The sequence below is a fragment of the Solanum verrucosum genome, unplaced genomic scaffold (assembly GCF_900185275.1).
Source record: "Solanum verrucosum unplaced genomic scaffold, falcon-dt-bn FXZP01000133.1, whole genome shotgun sequence".
Lineage (NCBI taxonomy): Eukaryota > Viridiplantae > Streptophyta > Magnoliopsida > Solanales > Solanaceae > Solanum > Solanum verrucosum.
In genome coordinates, this window is record NW_026020355.1 from 1,270,116 (window position 1) to 1,280,105 (window position 9,990).

At 33.7% G+C, this 9,990-nt stretch overlaps 2 pseudogenes; one reads left to right on the forward strand and one right to left on the reverse strand.

Moving 5' to 3' along the window:
- Positions 1 to 5,670: 5,670 nt before the first annotated feature.
- LOC125837680 (pentatricopeptide repeat-containing protein At1g62350-like) lies at positions 5,671 to 7,043 on the reverse strand (annotated as a pseudogene).
- A 1,165-nt stretch (positions 7,044 to 8,208) lies between these two features.
- Positions 8,209 to 9,418, forward strand: LOC125837701 (uncharacterized; annotated as a pseudogene).
- The last annotated feature ends 572 nt before the right edge of the window (positions 9,419 to 9,990 follow it).

Below are 9,990 nucleotides of genomic sequence, written 5' to 3' on the forward strand. Positions count from 1 at the left end.
AACTTCTAGTAACTTGTTTCAAGATTCGAGTAAGTGAGCATGAGAGTGAAGAGAATGTATTCATGAGTCTACTTTGTCATCATGAGATCTTTCATAGCATGAATCATAACTCTTGAATTCATAATTCACATTCAAGAGAGAGTTAAGAGTAGAGTTCAAGAAAGTTTTGAGTTCAATTGTGAATCCTTTGAGATCCATCATCGATTTGAGTTAAGTTTTAAGGAAGTAAGTAAGAGAAAGAGAAGAGTTGTATACATGAGTTCCATAATGTTATATAGACCTACGAGTCAAGTCGTTCATGCCCATAAATTCCGCATGAACTTCATAAGTTGAGTATCTATGAGAGGAGTAATGTCCCCATGTCCTAAGTCTTAAGTATTGAGTTTCTAACCCATTTGAAATTACATTCCTAATCATGGGACTATTAAATGCTACCCATGAAGTCCTTGAGTTGGGTTATTCATGTCCATAATTCCGCATGAACCCTATAAGTCGAGCAATCTTGAAACGAGAAGTATATTCGAGTCCTTGAGTTGAGTAGTTCATGCTCATAAATTCCACATGAACTCTCTGAGTTGAGCATTCTTGAAGTGAGTAGTATTGTTGAAGTTCTTGAGTTCCAAGCATTGAGTTCTATATATGGTTATTGAAAACCTTACATTGAGTCGTTCACGTCCATAAATCGGCATGAACCATATTTTTAGAAGTCTTTTACAAATGTTTAAACTTTGTTTTAAGACTTCAGCTTTGAAGTTGAGTAAAGAGTAAGAGTAAAGTTCATTTTCTTTAAAATGATATATGGGAACTAAGTATTCCCAAGAGTAAATGTTTTCACATTTAAGATGAAAGGAAACTGAGATTTCCAAAAGAGTTTTGAGCAAGAAAGGGAACATCGATTCCAAGAGAACTTTTAAGCTAAGTTTTGAGTAATTATCTCAAACCAAAGAAAGAAGTATGTTTTAAACATAAAGAACTAGTATTATATTTTGGGAGTATTTTGAGTACCGATGTGGGGATACGAGTTTCCTATTAACTCAAGTCTCCGTGAAAACCATGTAGCCATCATGGGTAGAAAAATATCATACTTTTTAGATGAATCATTTTCGCATAGACTAATGGATCCACTAAGTTAAGTTAGGTCCTCTACTGATGGCAAGGTATAGGATAGTCCTTGGCAGCGTGAGGTAAAGTGTTGTATCATTACTATGGCTCTTAAGTGATGGTTGTCGGTTATAGAAACTCTCACAGAAACTATATTACTTTATTATATGAGTAAAGTTGAGTTTGCTATTGCGTTTTCTTTAACGAACTGAGTTGTTTTGCTGTTTTATAAAATTTTCCATATATTACATGTGTATTGTTGCTTTATATTTAGTTGAGTATCCAGAGTTGAGTACCTAGAGTCGAATATCATATCTTTGAGTTGTGTATCTAACCTTCTGAGTTGAGTAAGTTTGAGTAGTTTTGAGTATTCCTTGAGTATACCTTTGAGTTGAATATCTTATCATTGAGTTGAACTATGTTTCTTCGAGTTGAGTGAGTTGAGAAGAGGTAAGTATGTTTCCTTTGTATCAAGTTTCGAACTTATGTTATGCTTTAGAATTCCTCTTACATGCTCGTACATTCCACGTACTAAGCCATTTGGCCTGCATCTTCTCATGATGCAGATCCAGGTATTCAGGATCATCAACATGAGTTTCATTGATGTCACATGGAGTTCGAGTTAGCTATTGTGAGCCTTCTTGTTTTTGGAGGATTTCATTTACTTTTCAGTTTAGTCAGGATGTCGTGGGTCCCGACTTCCATCTCTATCAGTTAGAGGCTTCATAGATAATCAGTATAGTTGAGAAGTTTGTATTATTCATTTATTTTATTAAATATTTTAAAGACTTAAGTTGTCTATTTTATGGTGAGTTGAATATCTTTTTTTTCTTCAGAGTTTTCTTTTGACTTAAAACTTTGTATTTGAGTTATTGATTTTATTCAGTTTTTAAGTTTTGTGTGCTTGAATCAGTTTTTGCTTGTAGTCAGTCAGGATGAGGGTTCGCTTGGGGACCAGCAATGGTTCTCGAGTGCCGACCACGTCCAGGGTATAGGCTCGGGTCGTGACAGAGAAATTGGCTATACAAATTTTGGTCATGTTTTCACACACCTGCTGAATAATATAACTCTGCCAGACAAGTGAACATTATCATACCTAGCAAGCACATATATTTTTCCGTATCTCCCAGCATTTAATAGTTAGGAGGCATTGAAATAGCACTGCATGGATACCATTATTAGCTTTAGATAGCCACTAAACATGAGTAATTGTTTTATGTTACCACCATTTCTAAATAATATACCACAACTCTGACCAAAGACCAAACATGTTTTGCAATCTGTCTTGTACGAAAAAAAGGTGCATGATAATCTCTTCATTATGAGTAGTACAGCAGGAACATTTAGATCGTAGCATCATAACAAATATTTTGTATCACTTCAAACCAATGATGGATCCGGATTTTGAAGTTTATGGATTCCTACAATAATTTCAATTTAACATAAAATAATAATTGATTTCACAATCGACTATGAATAAAATTTTATGGATCTCTTAATTAATACAAATATATGGTATGAACAAAAGATACTGATCCCCTGAGCGCATACCTTAAGAGCTAGATCTGCCCCTGCCTCAAACCTAAGAGTGCTGGATTCAACATAAATGATTGCTATATAATCTTTTATGCCCAGTCCTTCTCTTTCCTATTTAATGTAAGAGTTGATTGTCTCTATCAAAATATGATTTCAAGTACAAGCAGGTAGGGGTGTACATGGCCGGGTTAGTTCGGGTTTTTCAAATATTAAATCAAACCATTTGTGTCGGATTTTTAAATTCATAAACCAAACAAAACCAATAAAACTCGGGTTTTTCCGGTAAAGTATTCATACAAACATATAATTTACTTGTACTTCAAATATTTCTTTAGTCCTACCAAAATACAACTATCTAAGATGTTTCTTAAAAATATAACACAATATGATATGATTAATGACACTAAAATATCCAACAAAAATAATAATAAAGAAATCGCGTAAAACAAATATTGCAAATTAACAAGTCATAATGAAAATGATCATAGTTTAAAAGTACTAAATCATGCTAAAATTAAGTTTAATAAATATTAGTTACATGACTAAATATTAAAGGAAATTAAAATTAGAATATGTATTTTAATTGTCTAAACCAATGTAAAACTAAAGAACAAATATTCAATATTATTGTCATTCTTAGTGTTGAATTGATTTTCTTTTTGCATTAATATTAATTTGATTTTGATTTAAGCTTTATTATAATTACCAACATCTGTGGACTATAATTTTTATTGGCTCATTCATAATTCTAAGTTTTAAACTTGAAATAATATATTAAAAGATAAAAACTATGAAAATGTATAAGAAATATTTAAAAATTATATCAAAGTAAATATTTTTATGTATAAAATAAAATTTTAAAATTATATATATAATGTCGGGTTGGTTTGCTCTCGGATTGGTTTTTTTTAGTTAAAACCAAACCAACCCAAATATAGTCGGGTTTTTTTTTTCAAAACCAAACCAAGTCAAACCAAACCACTAGTCGGGGTTTTTTTCAAGTTGACTCGATTTGCGGTTTGGTTCGATTTTCGGTTCGATTTTGTACACCCCAACAAGCAGGAATAGCCTAGATTATGTTCCAACATTAGAATGGTTGATACTACTGACATTAAGACTTGAAAACTGTGGAATAATCTATAATTTTACATATTATTAGGCATTCAATTTTTAACACTTAAAGAGGAGAAAACTCTCACTAAAGAACGTATCCACTAAATAAGATACAACTGCGTGAATGTAATGGGGTACATATCTCAAAGTTCTAGACCATCAGGTAGAAATAGACTTTATCATGAACATGAAAGAAGGCTGGTTTGTCAATGGTCAATCAGAAAACATCATATATGTTAAAAAATGACAAAAGTCCCACATCGGTGGTTAATGAGATGGGTGGACTCCTTATAAGGCTTGGACAATCCTCCTCCCTTTGAGCTAGCTTTTGGGGTGTGAGTTAGGCCTAAGACCTAATTTAACATGATACCCTAAGACCTAACTCACACCCCAAAAGCTAGCTCAAAGGGAGGAGGATTGTCCAAACCTTATAAGGAGTCCACCCATCTCATTAACCACCGATGTGGGACTTTTGTCATTCTTTAATACCCCACCTCACGCCCAGTGCTTAGCATCTGGTGCGTGGGCAATTTTGATTTTGGGGTGAGATAGGTGGACTCCTTATAAGGCTTGGACAATCCTCCTCCCTTTGAGCTAGCTTTTGGGGTGTGAGTTAGGCGCAAAACCTAATTTAACATGGTATCAGAGCAGGGCTTGTCTCACCCGATGTTGGAGCCCCCAAAATTAAAATTGCCCACGCACCAGATGCTAAGCACTGGGCGTGAGGTGGGGTATTAAAGAATGACAAAAGTCCCACATAGGTGGTTAATGAGATAGGTGGACTCCTTATAAGGCTTGGACAATCCTTCTCCCTTTGAGCTAGCTTTTGGGGTGTGAGTTAGGTCTAAGACCTAATTTAACAATATATATGGGTTGTTCTGAAAGGACAAATGATCATAATAAGCGAGCACCATGAGACGGGTACAACCAAATTCTAAATGAAACCCATTCAACTTCTGAGACGAACAAATAGGTGCCTCAAAATTAATTAGGTTCTCCATTTGACGTTATGGTGCTTGATGGACAAGGTACGATCTAGGAAGCAAAATTTTCATAGCAACAAAATATGTAATATTGACATATTGAAAACCCCAAAAGAAAAATCTCAGAGAAACTAGCAGTTTGAGATTATAGAGTAGCTTCCTCTAACTGAAGACTACATTTTCTTGCTCAATTTGGCCAAGTGTAATTTCAAGATTAATGGGCCTGAAGCGACATTTTTTTTTATAAAAATCCTTCGACAGAAGATATAGCAAAATGCTCTACAAAAGATGACAGAAGGAAATGCAGCCAGACATGCCTTGAAAATATGTTATACAATGATCACATGGCTTGATACTTCAAACACGTCGAGATCAAAAGTTAATTGCATGGTATGACTATAAGAAATATTGCTCGAGTTCAAGAATAGAACAACAGAAACCGGAGTGCCCTGAAGAACCATATACCAAAACCAATAATTTGGATGACTAACCCATCTATTAATTTATTTATTTGATGGAGAATTTATCCTAACAAAACATTCACAATTTCATAAGAATAACTGAGTGAGATGGTGATAATGGCTGACAATGACAGGAATTCATAAACTTTTGATCAAAGTAAAACTTAATAAGGAGAAACCAAGAACGTTGGCAGATTCTCTTCTGACACAAATTGCAAAAATGGATATATCCACTTCATCGGACACATTTAACCAACCTTCAGTTTAGATATCACAGGTAAGATCATACCTGCACCAAATTCCAATATTCTACGGTCTTCGTGGGTCACATTTCAAATTCTCAAAGGCAGAAACACCCATCAGTTCATCAGCTTACACAATTTCAAGTCAGTGCATTCCCTATTTACCATTCCACTATCTTCTTGACCAGAGGAAAATTAAAATGCCATTGAGAAAATCAAAGTCAGCAGCATATTCTAATCATCATCGCTCTCCTTTCTCCATTCCTCCTCATCAAATAGATCTTCAAGTGGATCATAAACTACAGTGTCTGGTAACAGTTTCAGAAAGTCATCCTTCACTTTTTCTCTCAATTCGGGGTAAGGAAGTAACCCCTTCAACATAACACGATAACGTAAAGACATAGGAGGATCAGGAGAGTGCCTCATCTCATCATATATGTGCATTTCCTCTAAAGATAATCCACCATCTAGAAAAGCCTTGACAAGATCGCCAAATGTATGTTGATCGAATATCACCCCTTCTTTCTTCAAATCTTCCCATATCTTCTTTGTTTCATCTACCTTTTTGTTTCTTGCAAGCATGAAAAGCATATCCCTGTAAAAGAACATGTCTGGACGATACCATATTTCTTTGCGCACAGCCTCGTACAACTGCAAAGTTTAAGAGTAAAAGTCAGTAGTATAAACATTATATAAATTATTAATGAAAGTGGATAAATTCCATCTCCATATAAGCTAAAGAAAGAGGTAAGCACTTGGCAAACCTTCCTCTCTCTACTCTAGAATTACCACTTAAAGTGAACATCAGGATTAAATATAGGTTGAACATCACATATCTATTGATTAGGATGAATTAACCATCAACGTATAATTGATAATGTTTCAAGCAGGAATCACACATGTTCAACATCGTGAAACACAATGTTACATTATGTCAAAGGAGTATGAAAGTACAACAATACATAGACATTCTGAACAAAATAAGACTTGAACATTTTTCCCAATACGCAATGAACTCAACGGTTATAGCAAAAATTGGGGAACATTAACCTTGTAAAACTAGATATTTTATGTACATATTTTCTAAAATTAGTATTATATTATTTGCTAGCACCCATGCTACAAAAACACTGAATGATTCACTTGATTGAAAGTTGAGTTATTTACCTAAAAGGACTAGAAATCAAATGGTGCACCATATTTTTCTTCAATTTCCTTTATATATTGTACAACAATCAATTTTTATAACCAAAAAGGTATTACAACTTGGTAGCAGAAAAAGGAAAAAGAAAAATTCAAATTGTTACCCTCATGGAGAGGTAAGAGAGATCTTGTCTTTGGAACTCAGCAAGAACGACGACGAGGTTAGATTTGTGTAGACGAGAAACATGGGACTTCATAAACCGCTCAAACCTAACTGCGTTGGAGTGCAAGCGCTTAAGCTCCTTGGCGATCATTAAACCTTCTTTTCCCATTTTTTACTTGAGCCTCCATATAGACATACTTGGGATCGAAGATGACGCTTAACCAATAATGATTTGTCTGATTCCGCAGCTATGGTTTAATATCGACGCTCGCTGCAGAAGACTCTGACCTTGACGCCACATCTGCAACTGATGAACTTCAGGGTGACTCACAAGTCTAAACCAGGTAAAAGGGGTCAAATAAGTTGAGTAGGTTTTTTTAGTGACACTTTGATCAAAAGGTGTCAAATAAGTTTTATTTTTATTTTTACTGACACTTTAATCAAGGAGGGTCAAATTTAACTATTTTAATTTTAACCTAATTAGTATAAAAAGTAAAGAAAATCATTCAAAACTCTCGTCTCTCCAACGTTTTTCTTCCTTGGAAAATCCGACCATTAATAGCTTATTGAAATCTAGATTAGACATTCTCATTCTCCGCTTCTTTATCACCAATCATCACTTTATCTGAAGCTGAACGCCGACGTCGACCGTCACTCTTCTTAAAACGGGTAAGCCGTTATTACTTTGAAAAAATTTAGGACTGCGAACAACACATTATTGATAGTTGGATCTTTTCTTGGGTTAATAAACAAGAAATTGTTCTATAGATATGAAAATTGAATTATGGTCTAATGGGACCTGTTATTTCTTATTTACGAAAGAAAAATGGGAAATCCAAAAAACCTAAAAATGTGTATGTGTTGTTGTTGTTCAGTGAAAAGTCATTTTTTGTTGCTTTTGTTCTTCTTTTTGTGAGCATTTTGTTGATATATTGGTAGAAATATAGTCGGTTTAGTTGTCCAACATATAACTCATTTGTTGAAAGAAGTGTCATATGTTGATAGAAATTTTAATGTAATTATCATATGTTGGAACATGTCACTATGTGTTATGACTACAAAATGGTCATCTGTAGTAACATGTTACTCATGTGTTGTAACAGAAGGTTCATATGTGCAACATAAGTATAAATTAATGTTCCTTATTTTTTATAATCAGATGTTAACCTCTTAATTTTTTTTGTTTACCTTGTAGATAAAATGTCACATGAAGGTTCATTTATGGCAACAAATGCTTAATCTTTTGTTGCTTTCTCTTCTAACATCAAATGTTCTTCCTGTCGATGAGAAGGATACAAACAACGACATGATTATTTTTTAATTGTGTTTACGATTGGCCAAATACTATTAATGAAATGACATTTAATATTGATGTTCATTCATCAAAGAAGATTTCACAGCATTTAAAGTTTAGGAGGTTGAAAAAATCAATATCACTATCTAATATCAGAAAAAGAAAAATACCAATGACTACTGCTCCACTGTCTTGCTCAACCTTAAAGGGCAAGGACAAAGTCGTCACTTATGATGTGCAACAACAATATCCATTTGAAGGTTTTAACATTTTTGATGATGGTCCAACTCAACTAATGTCATCCTTCTCGCAATGGATAAACGAGGGTCTTTACAAGAATCATGCAAAAAAGTAAATTTAGTCAACTATTATTAATATTCTTGATGTCCACTAATTAATTATTTTTAATGTTTATAAAATTACAGAAAAGACAAAGATGGACACTACTTAGTTAATTGCTCGAGACTTGGATTTGAACAACTAGATTGTAGTTACATTCCCAGAGACGAAAGACTGGTTCTACCTAATGTCCCAACCCAACAGGTGTTGGAATGATGAGCTACAACCATGCTCACTTATCTTATAATTAACACCTACTTATATACAAATAATTGATACATAAGTTGTTGTTGATGCATCTGTGCAGCATATGGATGTCATTTTTTATTATTTGCGAAAGAAGTCGAAGCAACAAAGTAATTCAAAATATTGATACACCACTACTGATTGTTTTTTCAAAATATACATCGAGAAGGCCAATATTGTTCATTATGAGAAGAACATCGTTAACATTATCAAAGGGTTTAATATATCCGCTGGACTGCCTTGGCACATGACCGATGAGGTTTATATCCCGGTAAATTGTAATGACGAGTTTCATTGGGTCCTGGCGGTTATTGTATTGAAGGAACGGTGCATAAAAGTGTATGACTCAATGTCCTCATTGAGGATAAACGAAAAATCGTACTGTGAGATTAAAAAATTGTCAATAGTGTTGCCAAAGTACCTTGAATATAGTGGCTTTTTTGAGTAAAAAGATCGAACCAACCGGTCCATTGTTGAATATTACAAGGGCAAGAATAAATTTCACCCATTCGAAGTCAAATATGTTGCTGGTATTTCCCAGCAAGCGAGTGATAGTCTGTATAAATCATTTTTTTTGTCTTACCATTTACAAATGTAATGTTATTAGTTTTTTAATAGATGATACACAATGTAGGGACTGTGGGCTTTTTATTGCTGAGTTTTTGAGTGATGGACTACAAGTACCATCTTCTGGAATTGTTGTTGAATCTCTTTGCATGAGATATGCTTCACTTCTATGGAATTATGAAATTTTAAAGGCTCAGAGTGGCTATGTTAGTAACAATGAAGTCTCGTAGAGGGCTAGACCTATATAATCAAACTTCGTATTTCCCAATGAAAATGTTATGATTTTTACTGAATAGATTTAGATTTGATGGTTATGTATTACCATTTAAAATCTTTAGGTTGATAAGTTCTAAGAAACAATAGGTAAACAGTGTTCCTTTTTGGATGATATATTAATGATTATGGTTATTGTTATATTTTTTATGTTGGAACAAATGTCAATTATGTAGGAAATTATTTGATATTGTGACAACACATATAACATCTGTTGGAAAAAATCACACAATTATATGCATGTGTCCTAACAGAAATGTAATATGTGGCAATAAATGTCACTTGTGTCGGCACAACTTGAAATTGACATATATATGTTGTAACATTATGTTGCCAAAATTAAAAAAAAAAACTTAAAAATGATTAACCAACAATCATCTTTTCTCTCTCATATATAAAATGACACTTCATATTCACAAAAATTACTTTCCGTGTTTCTGTCTCTCTCTTCTCTTTTGTTTCTCTTGTTTCTCTTTTTATTTTTCTCCATTATTTCTCCATAGATCCACTAGACGTTGCTCTATTTTTC